This window comes from Nicotiana tomentosiformis, chromosome 9 (assembly GCF_000390325.3).
Source record: "Nicotiana tomentosiformis chromosome 9, ASM39032v3, whole genome shotgun sequence".
NCBI classification, from domain to species: domain Eukaryota; kingdom Viridiplantae; phylum Streptophyta; class Magnoliopsida; order Solanales; family Solanaceae; genus Nicotiana; species Nicotiana tomentosiformis.
Genome location: NC_090820.1, coordinates 2121661 through 2137016, shown reverse-complemented (window position 1 = coordinate 2137016; position 15356 = coordinate 2121661). Strand labels below are relative to the sequence as shown.

Sequence of the window (15356 nt, the reverse complement as noted above, 5' to 3'; positions counted from 1 at the left end):
CCAAAAATCTATCCGGTCGTGATAGCGCCTATCGTGAAACTAGGCAAGCCTAAATCCAACATTTTTCTTTCATTTCAGTAAAACACCTTTTAAATTTAACAGCGGAAAGGTTTAACATAAATAAAAGCCCATTTAAACACAAAGTTACCCAAAATACGACACAACTGTCCCAATAATCGGGGCGTCACCGAGTACATGAGCATCTAATAGCCGGACATAGTCCACAAAATGTCTATGGAATTAAACATCAAAGTACAATAAGCTAAGGAAGAGAATATTGAGGTCTGCGAACGTCGTGCAGCTACCTCAATAGTTGTCAGGACCCAAACTAACCCTGTCGTAATGGCGCCTATCGTGGTACTAGGCAAGGCGACACATTACCAAAACGAATCAATATTTTTCATTTCAAAGATAGTTTCAAAGCTATTTAATATAAAACTTTCATAAGGAGTTCAAATCAAAACAAATGTGCGAAAAAGAAAAGCCCGACATCGGGTGTCACTAGTCATGAGCATCTACTACAATTTTGTCTGATAATATCGAGACTAACATATTATGGGCAATAATTAAATACAACTAAAGGAAGATAAGAGGGAGAAGAGCATGGCTGTGATCGCCAAGTAGCTACCTTGCTATCTCCGAGAAAATCTGTAACTGGAATAGTCAACAGCTGCTACCGTGTCCAGATACGCCTGGATCTGCATACAAGATGCAGGGAGTAACGTGAGTACGCCAACTTAGTAAGTAACAACAGTAAATAAAGACTAAGAAGTAGTGACGAGCAATAATGCAAGTAAAGTTCGTATCACAAACATTCAGAAAAATACGTCATGCTTTTAAAACCAGAGTTTGAATCAAATCAGCCCATTTAAATCCAGTTCCAGTAAAATTATTTAAAGACATCTTTCAACAGTTTTCAAACAAAGGCTCAATGCAAAGGTGAGCAAAAATGATGAAATCATAATTAGCGCCTCGGGCAAACATCACTCATATACAGCCCCTCGGGCAAACCTCACAATCACTCGTATACAGCCCTTCGGACAAACCTCACCATCACTCATGCCTCCCAGTCACTCAGCACTCGACACTCACACTCAGTAGGTACATGCGCTCACTAGGAGTGTGTACAGACTCCGGAGGGGCTCCTTCAGCCCAAGCGCTATATCAAGCCAAATCATGGCATGAATCAATGAGGCCCTCGTCCTGTATCAAATATGCTGCGGCGTGCAGCCCGATCCCATAAATATCCTCACAAATCAGGCCCTCGACCTCACTCAGTCATAAACCTCTCCAGCCTCTCGGGCTCTCAAAAAATCAAGGTTTTCAGCCCAAACAACATTTATATGATGCATCAAAAATAGAGTAATAGAGACTGAGCTATGCAATAAATATGTAAAAACGTGACTGAGTATAGGTTTTCAATCAAAACAATGCGAGGATAGCAAGAAAAGACCTCTGAGGGTCCAAACAATACTGACATAAGGCCTAAACATGGCATCCAGCCTGATTTATAGAAATTCTTTCTAAAACACATAAGAATCATATAGTTTCAACAAAATATTCAACTTTACAGTTCATACGGGATGAACCAAGTCACAATCCCCAACGGTGAACACCCACACGCCCGTCACCTAGCATGTGCGTCACCTCAAAATAGTCAAACCCGCCCCCGGGCCCACGTCTCGGAATCCAACAAAAATTACAAAACTTGAAAGCCCATTCACTCACGAGTCTAACCATACCAAATTTACTCCAATCCGATTACAAAATCCCATTCTAAACCCCCAAAATCCAACTCAAGAATTCTTCCTCATTTTCCCAAATTTTCCATACGAGGGCACAAGTTAAAGGATGAAATTAAAGGCATAATCGTGGAATTTGACCAAAATTAGATAGAATTCACTTACCCCAAACACCCACGCAAGAATCTCTCCAAAAATCGCCTTCTACCGAGATCCCATTTCAATTTTATCATATGAACTCGAAACCCTCTTTTTGAATCTTTTAAATCTGCCCAGATATACCTTTATCGTGATTGCGGAAATAGCCTCGCGATCGCGAATCACAAACAGGCTGCCCCACATATTTACTCTATACGAACACGAAAATCACGACGCGTTCGCGAACCTCTGCCACACAAACCTACACGATAGCAACCTGCCTCACGCCATCGCGTAGAGTAATCACCTCAGCTCCTCATCAGCTCTATTACTCCAACGCAAACGCGACACTGGCCACGCGTTCGCGAAGCACTACCTCACACACACACGCACGCGATCGCGACCCTAACTTTGCGATCGCGTAGAACAACTTCACCTCTACCCAAATAAGCTTACGCGATCGCGAACATACTCCTGCGATCGCGTATAAGGAAACCAGAAGAAAACACCAGCAGCTATCGACCATCCTCCAAAAGCCAAAAATGATTTGTTAATCACTCGAGGCCCTCTGGACCTCAACCAAATATACCAAAATATCCAATAACATCATACAAACTTAGTCGAGCCTTCGAATCACTCAAGACAACATCAAAATACCAAATTACCCTCGGATTCAAGCCTAAGAACTTCTAAACTTCCAAATTTCGCAAACGATGCTAAAACCTACCAAATCATGTCCGAATGGCCTGAAATTTTACACACACGTCACAAATGAAACTAGGAACCTACTCCAACTTCCAAAATTCCATTCCGACCCCGATATCAAATTTTCCACTGTCGACTAAAATCGCCAAATTTCCAAATCACATTCCAGGCGCGCTCCTAAGTCCGAAATCACCTAACGGAGCTAACCGAATCATAAAAATCCAAATCCAAGATCGTTTACTCATAAGTCAATATCTGGTTAACTTTTTTCCAACTTAAACTTCTAAATAGGAGACTAAGTGTCTCATTCTACTCCAAAATCAATTCGGACCTGAACCAACCAACATGATACGATAAAATATATCTGAAGAATACAAAAGGTTGAAGAAATGGGGGAAAACATGGCTATAACTCTCGAAACGATCGGCCGGGTAGTTACATCCTCCCCCTCTTAAACAAACGTTCGTCCTCGAACGAGTTCTAGAAACATACCTGGAGTCTCAAATAGGTATGGATATCTGCTCCAAATCTCCCGCTCGGTCTCCCAGGTGGCCTCCTCCCTAGGCTGACCCCTCCACTGCACCTTCACTGTATTTATGTCTTTTGACCTCAACTTTCGAACATGTCGATCCAAAATAGCCACCTGCTCCACATCATAAGTCATATCACCCTCCAATTGAACTATGCTGAAGTCCAAAACATGGGAAAGATCGCCAACATACTTCCGGAGCATGGAAACATGAATTACCGGATGCACACTCGACAAGATGGGTGGCAAAGCAAGCTTGTAAGCCACCTCCCCTATACTCTGAAGCACCTCAAAAGGCCCAATGAATCGGGGGCTCAACTTTCCCCTCTTCCCAAACCTCATAACACCCTTCATGGGTGATACCTTCTACAAAACCTTCTCCCCAACCATAAAAGACACATCACGGACCTTCCTGTACGCATAGCTCTTCTGCCTAGACTGCGCCGTATGAAGCCGCTCTTGAATCAATTTCACCTTATCTAATGCATCCTGAACCAAGTCTGTACCCAAGAGCATAGCCTCACCCGGCTCAAACCATCCTACCGGAGATCTACACCTCCTCCCATATAAAGCCTCATACGGAGCCATATGAATACTCGACTGATAACTGTTGTTATATACAAACTCCGCAAGCGGCAGAAACTGGTCCCATGAACCACCAAAGTCAATGACACAAGCGCGCAACATGTCCTCCAATATCTGAATAGTGCGCTCGGACTGCCCATCCGTCTGAGGGTGAAAAGATGTGCTCAACTCAACTTGAGTACCCAACTCTCGCTGCATGGCCCTCCAAAACTGCGATGTGAACTGAGTACCTATATCTGAAATGATAGAAACTGGGACGCCATGCAGGCGAACAATCTCTCGAATGTAAATCTCATCCAACTGCTCTGAAGTGTAAGTAGTACCAACAGGAATGAAGTGCGGACTTGGTTAGCCGATCCACAATAACCGAAATAGAATCGAACTTCCTCGAAGTCCGTGGGAGCCCAACTATAAAGTACATGGTGATCCGCTCCCACTTCCACTCCAGGATATCTAATCTCTGAAGCAATCCACCCGGTCTCTGGTGCTCATACATAACCTGCTGACAGTTGAGACACCGAGTTACAAACCCAACTATAGCTTTCTTCATCCGCCTCCACCAATAGTGCTGTCTCAAATCCTAGTACATCTTCGTGGCACCCGGATGGAATACCGCGAGCTGTGGGCCTCCTCAAGAATTAACTCCCGAATCCCATCTACATTAGGCACACATATCTGACTCTGCATCCTCAACACGCCGTCATTACCAATAGTCACATCCCTAGCATCACCTCGCCGGACCCTGTCCTGAAGAACAAGCAAGTGGGGGTCATCATACTGACGCTCCCTGATATGGTCATAAAGAGAAGACCTGGAGACCACGCAAGCCAATACCCGTCTCGGCTACGAAATATTCAATCTCACAAGTTGACATGCCAAGGCCAGAACATCCAATGCAAAGGGTCTCTCTGCTGCTGGAAGATTTGCTAAACTCCCCAAACTCTCTGCCCGGCGACTCAAAGTGTCGGCCACCACATTGGCCTTCCCTAGACGGTATAAAATAGTGATATTATAGTCCTTAAGAATCTCCAACCATCTCCGCTGACGCAAATTAAGATCCTTCTGCTTAAACAGATGTTGCAGACTCCGGTGACCAGTATAGATCTCACAATGAACCCTATACAAATAATGATGCCAAATCTTCAAGGCGTGAACAATGGCTGATAACTCAAGATCATGGACATGATAGTTCTTCTCATGGGTCTTCAACTGGCGCGAGGCATAGGCAATCACCCTACCCTCCTACATCAAAACACATCCAATGCCTATCCTCGAGGCATCACAATACACGGTATAAGAACCTGAAGATGATGGCAGAACTAACACTGGAGTTGTGGTCAAAGCAATCTTGAGCTTCTGAAAGCTCTCCTCACACTTGTACAACCACCTGAATGGAGCACCCTTTTGGGTCAAAATTGTCAAGGGCAATGCAATAGATTAAAATCCCTCCACAAAACGACGGTAGTAACCTGCCAAACCAAGAAAGCTCATAATCTCCGTGGCTGAGGACGATCTAGGCCAACTCTGCACCGCCTCTATCTTCTTTGGATCCACCTGAATACCCTCAGTGGACACCACATGCCCTAAGAATGCCACTGAACCGAGCCAAAACTCACACTTGGAGAACTTTACATAAAGCCTCTCCTCCCTCAATCTCTATAATACAATCCTCAAATGCTGAGCATGCTCCTCCTGGCTACGAGAGTACACCAGGATGTCATCAATGAATACAATAACGAAGGAGTCCAAATAGGGCAGGAATACATTGTTCATCAAATGCATGAACGCTGCTGGGGCATTGGCCAGCCCAAAAGACATCACCAAGAACTCATAGTGGCCATAACGGGTCCTGAAAGTTGTCTTAAGAATATCTGAATCCCGAATCTTCAGTTGGTGATACCCGGACCTTAAATCAATCTTGGAGAACACCCTCGCTCCCTGAAGCTGGCCAAACAAATCATCAATACGAGGCAAAGGATACTTGTTTTTGACTGTGACCTTGTTCAACTGCGTATAATTAATGCACATCCTAATGGAACCATCCTTCTTCTACACAAAAAGAACCGGTGCACCCCACGGTGACACACTAGGCCGAATAAACCCCTTATCAAGTAGTTCCTAAAGATGTTCTTTCAATTCTTTCATCTCCGCCGATGCCATACGATATGGTGGAATAGAAGTGGGCTGAGTGCCCGGCACCAAATCAATACAAAGTCAATATCCCTGTCAGGCGGCATGCCCGACAGGTCTGCAGGAAACACATCCAGAAAATCACGTACTACCGGAACAGAATCAATAGTAGGAGTCCCCGCACTAGCATCTCTCACAAAAGCCAAATAGGATAGGCAACCCTTCTCAACCATATGCTAAGCCTTTAAGTATGAAATGACCCTACTTGGTACATAATCTATAGAACCGCTCCACTCAACCATCGGAAATCCCGGCATCGCCAATGTCACGGTCTTAGCGTGACAATCTAGAATAGCATGACATGGAGATAACCAATCCATACCCAATATCACATGAAAGTCGACCATACTGAGCAGCAAAATGTCTACTCGGGTCTCCAGACCCCCAATAGTCACCACACATGACCGATATACATAGTCCACAATAATAGTATCGCCCATAAGAGTCGATACATGAATAGATGAAACTAAATACTCACGGGGTATATCTAGAAAATGTGCAAAATATGAGGAAACATATGAATTTGTGGAACCAGGGTCAAATAATACGAAGGTATCTCTGTGATAAACTGAGACAATACCTGTAATCACGGCATCTGAAGCAATAGCATATGGTATGGCTGGGAGTGCATAGAAACCGGCCTGACCACCACCCGATTGACCTCCCCCTCTAGGGTGACCTCTAGCTGACTGACCTCCACCCCTAGCTGACTGGGTGGGTGGTGAAGTAACTAGTGCTGAAGTTGATGGATGACTCCTCTGCTGAGGCAGACCTCCATGATGACGAGGACACTGCCTCCATATATGCCCAAACTCCCCACACTGAAAACAACCCCCTGATGCTGGTGAAGGGGGCTGAAGGGAACCCCTAGCACTGGGATAACTAGTAGAAGAACCTGGCATGGAGGAGCCCTGAACTGATGGAGCACGGGACGAACTCTGGGCTGGGAGGGCTCTAAGTGATGAGTGACCCTGATGAGAACTGTGAGAACCATGGCCCGATGATGCACCACGGTGAACTAGGCGAGCTGACTGAGCATGCCTGAATGGATGGACTCTGCCGTACTGGAACTGACCCCTTGAGGAGCACCGCTGAATCCACCCTTACCACGAGGCCTCTTGGCCTCCCTATCAAACCTCTCTTGACCACGAACTATCTCAATTCGCCGAGCAATATCTACGACCTCATTAAAAGTAGCACTAGACACTCTCTCTCTGGTCATAAGCAATCGAAGCTGAAAAACCGAGGCCATATATAAACCTCCTGATCCTCTCGCGGTCTATGGGAACCAACCGGATCTTATAATGGGCCAACTCGTAGAACCGCATCTCATACTGTGTCATAGACATATCACCCTGTCGAAGATGCTCAAACTGCATGCGCAACTCCTCTCTGCGGGACTGAGGTACAAACTTCTCTAGAAAGAGAACAGAGAACTGCTGCCAAGTAAGGGGTGCTGCGCCAGCCGGCCAACGCCTCTCGTAAGCCTCACACCAACTAAATACAGCCCTAGAGAATTGGAAAATAGTGAATAAGACCCCACTGGTCTCCAGAATACCTGTTGTCCGAAGCATCCTCTAACACTTATCCAAGAAACCCAGTGCATCCTCACCCTCTGCACCACTGAAAGATGGAGGCTGGAGTCTCCCAAACCTTTCCAATCTATGCTGCTCATCCTAATGCATAACAAGAACTACATAGTCCTGAGCAGCTGCAACCGGCTGGGCTGGTGGTGCCCCCGATGTCTAAAGCCCCTGAACAACCTGCTCCGGTGTGCGGGCGGTGGGAGTCTGAGTGCCTCCCCCTACCTGAGAAGTAGTTGCAGCCGTAGAAACATAGACCTCCTGAGCAAGGCCAGTACATACTGATAAAATCTGAGCTAGGGCCTCCTGAAGGCCAGGAATCATAATAGGCACAGGTGGTTCCTAAGCTGGTCCCGCTGGAGCATCTGCGGTTGGGACGTGGTCTGGAGCAACTGGAGGGTCTACATGTACTGCCCCGGCTGTCGTGCGGGATGCACCTCTACCCCTACCACGGCCTCGACCGTGACCTCGGCCTCTCTCGGCCCTAGCTGGTGGTACTGGTGGTTGATTACCCTGTACGGTAGTGCGAGTCCTCACCATATGAGAGAGAATGAAACAATAGAAGTTTAGTTACCAGAATCAACAGATTCGCACGATAAGAATTCAAGAATGTGAGATTTTCCTAAAGGTTCTGCAGCCTCTCGAAGATAAGTACGGACGTCTCCGCACCGATCTGAAAGACTCTACTAAACCTGCTCATGACTCGTGAGACCTATGTAACCTGGCTTTGATACCAACTTGTCACGACCCAAACTAACCCTGTCGTGATGCCGCCTATCGTGGTACTAGGCAAGCCGACACATTACCAAAACGAATCGATATTTTTCAGTTCAAAGATAGTTTCAAAGCTATTTAATATAAAACCTTCATAAGGAGTTCAAATCAAAACAAAAGTGCGGAAAAGAAAAGCCGACATCAGGTGTCTCTAGCCATCAGCATCTACTACAATTTTGTCTGACAATATCGAGACTAACATAGTGTGGGAAATAATTAAATATAATTAAATGAAGATAAGAGGGAGAAGAGCAGGGCTGCGATCGCCAGGTAGCTACCTTGCTATCTCCGAGAAAATCTGCAACTGGAATAGTCAACAGCCTCTACCGTGTCCAGATACGCTCGGATCTGCACACAAGGTGCATGGAGTAATGTGAGTACGCCAACTCAGTAAGTAACAACAGTAAATAAAGACTAAGAAGTAGTGACGAACAATAATGCAAGTAAAGTTCATATCACAAAAACTCAGTAAAATATGCCATGCTTTTAAACCAAAGTTTGAATCAAATCAGCCCATTTAAATCCAGTTACAGTAAAATCATTTAAAGACATCTTTCAACAGTTTTCAAACAAAGGCTCAATGCAAAGGTGAAGAAAAATGATGAAATCATAATTAGCTCCTCGGGCAAACATCACTCGTATACAGCCCTTCGGGCAAACCTCACAATCACTCGTATATAGCCACTCGGGCAAACCTCACCATCACTCATGCCTTCTAGTCACTCAGCACTCGGCACTCGCACTCAGTAGGTAACTGCGCTCACTGGGAGTGTGTACAGACTCCGGAGGGGCTCCTTCAGCCCAAGCACTATATCAAGCCAAATCATGGCATAAAGTAATGAGGCCTTCGGTCTATATCAAACATGATGCGGCGTGCAGCTCGATCCCATAAATATGCTCACAAATCAGGCCCTAGGCCTTACTCAGTCATAAACCTCTCCAGCCTCTCTGGCTCTCAGAAAAACAAGGGTTTCAGCCCAAATAACATTTATATGATGCATCAAAAATAGAGTACTAGAGACTGAGCTATGTAGTAAATATGTATAAATATGACTGAGTATAGTTTTTCAATCAAAACAATGCGAGGATAGCCAGAAAAGACCTCTAAGGGTCCAAACAATACTGGCATAAGGCCTAAACATGGCATCCAACTTGATTTACAGAATCCTTTCTAAAACACATAAGAATCATATAGTTTCAATAGAATATTCAACTTTACAGTTCATACGGGACGGACCAAGTCACAATCCCCAATGGTGCACGCCCACACGCCCGTCACCTAGCATGTGCGTCACCTCAAAATAGTCACATGATACAAAATCCGGGGTTTCATACCCTCATGACTACATTTACAATCGTTACTTACCTCAACCCGATTAAATCTCTACTTTGTGATGCTTTTGTCCCTCGATTCGGGCTCCAAATGCTCTGAATCTATTCACAACCAGTACAATACCATCAATTTATGCTAAAAGAATGATTCCACAAGAAAAACTATCAAATTAGACCCCAAACACGAAATTGGCTCAAACCCGGCCCTCGGGCCCACGTCTCGGAATCCGACAAAAATTACAAAACATCAAAAGCCCATTCACTCACGAGTCTAACCATACCAAATTTACTCCAATCCGATAACAAAATCCCATTCAAAACCCCCAAAATCCAACTCAAGAATTCTTCCTCATTTTCCCCAATTTTTCACCCCAAATCACAAATTAAAGGATGAAATTAAAGGCATAATCGTGGAATTTGACCAAAATTAGATAGAAATCACTTACCCCAAACACCCACGCAAGAATCTCTCCAAATATCGCCTTCGACCGAGCTCCCACTTCAATTTTATGATATGAACACGAAACCCTCGTTTTGAATCTTTTAAATTTGCCCAGATAAACCTTCATCGCGATCGCGGAAATAGCCTCGCAACCGCGAAGCACAAACAAGATGCCCCATATATTTACTCTATGCGAACGCGGAAATCACCACACGTTCTCGAACCTCTGCCACACAAACCTACGCAATCGCAACCTGCCTCACGCGATCACGTAGAGCAATCACCTCAGCTCCTCATTAGCTCTATTACTCCTACGCGAACGCGACACTGGCCACGCGTTCGCGAAGCACTACCTCACACACGTACGCGATCGCGACCCTAACTCTGTGATCGTGTAGAACAACTTCACCTCTGCCCTAAATAAGCTTACGCGATCGTGAACATACTCCTGCGATCGCGTATAAGGAAACTAGAAGAAAACACCAGCAGCTATCAGCCATCCTCCAAAAGCCAAAAATGATATGTTAACCACCTGGAACTCACCCGAGGCCCTCGGGACCTCAACCAAACATACCAACACATCCAATAACATCATATAAACTTAGTCGAGCCTTTGAATCACTCAAGATAATATCAAAATACCAAATTATACGATATGATACGATACGAACCAACCAACACGTTATGATAAAATATAGCTGAAGAACACAAAAGGAAGCAGAAATGGGGAAAATGAGCTATAACTCTCAAAGCGACCGGCCAGGTCGTTACAATAGTCCCTGACTTCAATGCGGAAAATCAGCTGCCGCCGCCGTGCCCAGAAATGCCTGGATCTGCAGATAAGGTGTAGGGAGTTACGTGAGTACACCAACTCAATTAGTAATATGTCCAAACTATGGACTGAAGATAGTGACGAACTCAATCTCAACATATATAATGGAAACAAATGCGCAGAATCGTAGGCATGCTTTCAAGTAAAATATACAGTGTAAGACAGTAAAGTAAATGCAGATCTGAACCGTGCATGGTATACAACTCAGTATCCTCTACATTCTAATGCACAGACTGTATGGCTGCGCCATGTGCTCCCACTCTCAAGTGTTCAACCACTCAGTACTGTATATGGCCATTCGACCCAGGGAAATCCATCCCGGAATATATATACAATACTGACTGAAAGTCACCCAGTACCGAGGATGAAAAGGGCAATCCAACCCGGTAGAGAAATCCATCTCCAGGTATCAAGTACTTCGGACAAATCCATTTCCAAGTAAATCCATCCCTCAATAATATCATCTGCGCTCACTGGGGGTGTGTTACAGACTCCAGAGGGGCTCCTACAGCCCAAGCGCTATCATAATCTTCAATATAACCGCTGCAGCGTGCAGCCCGATCCCATAAATGTCACCCATAAATAGGCTCTCAGCCTCTCTGAGTCATCACTCTCTCCAGTCTCACTCACGAGCTCACAATGTCATGAAAACAACCCGGAACAATGATATGATGAATCAATAAATAACTGAGACTGATATATGATATAAAGATGCATGATCATGACTGAGTATGAAATATTAAATGAAACTGCTGAGGTAACAATAAAAAATGACCGCTAAGGGTCCCAACAATACAGGCACAAAGCCTAAACATGATATCTAGCATGGTTTACAGCTCAACTACTTCATCACATGATGGAGACATGGATATTAATAGGATAGAGTCACTAAACGGTGCCATGGAATCATCCAGGCCAGAATTCTCACGGTGCACGCCCACACGCTCATCACTTGGCATGTGCGTCACCTCAATACTAATCACATAACACATAGTTCGAGGTTTCGAACCCTTAGAACCAAGTTTGAAAGCGTTACTTACCTCAAACCAAGCCAAAATCCTACTCCGGGATGCCCTTGCCTCTCGATTCGGCCTCTTAACGCCTCGAATCTAGACACAAATAATACAGCACAATCAATTTAGGCAAAGGGATCAAATCCAAATGAAAAGTATCAAATTATAGGCCAAATCCCAAAATTCACTCAAACCCGGGCCCCACATCTCGAAATCCTCCAAAAGTCACAAAATCTGAAAGTTCATTCACTCATGAGTCTAACCATACGAAATTTATCAAAATCCAACATCATTTGGTCCCTCAAATCCCCAAATTACACTCTCCAAAATCCCAAGCCCTAACCCCTCTATTTTCACCCCTAAATCCCACTAATTAGATGATAAAACAACGGGAAAACACCATAGCTAGGAGTATTAGAGCTCAAGAAACTTACCTCACTGAAAAACCCTTGAATCCCCTTCAAAAATCACCCAAAAAGCTCCAAGGTCCGACTTGAAAAGGGTAGAAATGAGTAAATATTCGCGAAGTCTTCTATTTATAGGTTCTGCCCAGGCTTTTCGCACATGCGGCTTAGAATGCGCACATGCAGTGCCGCTTTTGCGTAACAATCTCTGCATCTGCGGAAAATCACTTAAATCCCCAACTCCGCACATGCGTCCCCTATCCGCATCTGCGACCTCGCAGGTGCGGAACTGACCTCGCACCTGCGGCCACTGCCAGTCCTTTTCACTTCCGCTTCTGCGGACAACTACCCGCTTCTGCGGGCTCGCAGATGCGCACACCCACTCGCACCTACTGTCTTCCCCAATCCAACACACTTCTGCACCTGCGTCAATCCCACCGCACTTGCGGCGTCGCACCTGTGGCAATACCCTCGCAGGTGCAATTGCACCAGCAACAGGCCAACTTCAACCATTCTCCCAACTTCAAACTTGATCCTTAACCACCCGAAACACGCCCGAGACCCTCAGGACCTCAACCAAACATGCCAACAAGTCATACATCAACATAGGAACTTAGTCGAGCCTTCGAATCACTCAAAATAACATCAAAACACCAAATTACCCTCGGATTCAAGCCTAAGAACTTCTAAACTTCCAAATTCCGCAAACGATATTGAAACCTACCAAACCACATCCGAATGACCTCAAGTTTTACACACATGTCAAAAATGACACCACAAACCTACTCCAACTTCTAGAAATCCATTCTGACCTCGTATACAATTTTCCACCGCCGACCAAAATTGCCAAATTTCCAACTTTCGCCAATTAAAGTCTAATTCCACTACGGACCTCCAAATCACATTCTGGATGAGCTCCTAAGTCCAAAATCACCTAATGGAGCTAACGGAATCATCAAAATTCAAATCCGAGATTGTTCACACATAAGTCAACATTCAGTTGACTTTTCTAACTTAAGCTTATCTCAAAGAGACTAAGTGTCTCAATTCACTTCGAAACTACTTCGGACCCTAACCAACTAACCCGGTATAACACAATATATTTGAATAACAAAAAGAGAAGCAGAAATGGGGAAAACTGGGCTATTACTCTCGAAACGACCGGCCGGGTCGTTACATGCTCCCCCTCTTAAACAAACGTTCGTCCTCGAACGAGTTCTAGAAACATACCTGGAGTCTCAAATAGGTGTGGATATCTGCTCCACATCTCCCGCTCGGTCTCCCGGGTGGCCTCCTCCATAGGCTGACCTCTCCACTGCACCTTTACTGAAGCCATGTCCTTTGACCTCAACTTTCGAACCTGCCGATCCATAATGGCCACCGACTCCACATCATAAATGATATCACCCTCCAACTGAATCATGCTAAAGTCCAAAACATGGGACAGATCTCCAACATATTTTTGTAGCATGGAAACATGAAATACCGGATGCACACTCGATAAGATGGGTGTTAAGGAAAGCTTATAAGCCACCTCCCCTATCCTCTGAAGCACCTCAAAAGGCCCAATGAACTAGGGGCTCAACTTGCCCCTCTTCAGTAAAACCTTCTCCCCAACCATAAAAGACACATCACAGACCTTCCTACCCACATAGCTCCTCTGCCTAGACTGCATCGTGTGAAGCCGCTCGTGAATCAATTTCACCTTATCTAATGCATCCTGGACCAAGTCTGTACCCAAGAGCCTAGCCTCCCCTGGCTGAAACCATCCTACCGGAGATCTACACCTCATCCCATATAAAGCCTCGTATGAAGCCTTCTGAATACTCGACTGATAATTGTTGTTATATGCAAACTCCGCGAGTGGCAGAAACTGGTCCCATGAACCCCCAAAGTCTATGACACAAGCGCGCAACATGTCCTCCAATATCTGAATAGTGCACTCGGACTTCCTGTTCGTCTGAGGGTGAAAGGTTGTGCTCAACTCAACGTGAGTATCCAACTCTCGCTGCACGGCCCTCCAAAACTATGATGTAAATTGAGTACCCCTATCTGAAATAATGTAAACTAGGACACCATGCAGGCGAACAATCTCTCATATATAAATCTCAGCCAACCGCTCTAAAGTGTAAGTAGTACCAACTGGAATGAAGTGCGCGGAATTGGTCAGCCGATCCATAATAACCCAAATAGCATCAAACTTCCTCGAAGTCCGTGGGAGCCCAACTACGTAGTCCATGGTGATCTGCTCCCACTTCCACTCCGGGATCTCTAATCTCTGAAGCAAGCCACCCGGTCTCTGATGCTCATACTTAACCTGCTGACAGTTGAGACACCGAGCCACAAATCCAACTATATCCTTCTTCATCCTCCTCCACCTATAGTGGTGCCTCAAATATTAGTACATCTTCGCGGCACCCGAATGGATAGAATACCACGAGCTGTGGGCCTCCTCAAGAATCAACTCTCGAAGCCCATCTACATTAGGCATACATATCCGGCCTTGTCCTGAAGAATGAGTAGGTGGGGGTCATCATCTTGACGCTCCCTAATACGGTCATAAAAAGAAGACCCGGAGACCACGCAAGCCAATACCCGACTCGGCTCCGAAATATCCATCTCACAAGATGGCCCGCTAAGGCCTGAACATCCAATGCCAAGGGTCTCTCTACTGCCAGAAGATATGCTAAACTCCCCAAACTCTCCGCCCGACGACACAAAGCATCGACCACCATATTGGCCTTCCCCGGATGGTACAAAATAGTGATATCATAGTCCTTAAGAAGCTCCAACCATCTCCGCTGAAGCAAGTCAAGGTCCTTCTGCTTAAACAGATGTTGCAGACTCCGGTGATCAGTATAGATCTCACAATGAAACCCATACAAATAATGACACCAAATCTTCAAGGCGTGAACAATGGCTGCTAACTCAAGATCATGGACAGAATAGTTCTTCTCATGGGTCTTCAGCTGGCGCGAGGCATAGGCAATCACCCTATCCTCTTGCATCAAAACACCTCCAATACCTATCCTCGAGGCATCACAATACACGGTGTAAGAACCTGAAGCTGATGGCAGAACTAACATT

The 15356-nt window shown here is 45.3% G+C and overlaps 1 long non-coding RNA gene across 3 annotated transcripts in view; it reads left to right on the top strand.

The window, feature by feature from the left end:
* The window catches only part of LOC117274245 (uncharacterized), a 30165-nt gene that overhangs the window by 8577 nt on the left and 6232 nt on the right, over window positions 1-15356 (top strand). The window lies entirely within an intron of this gene.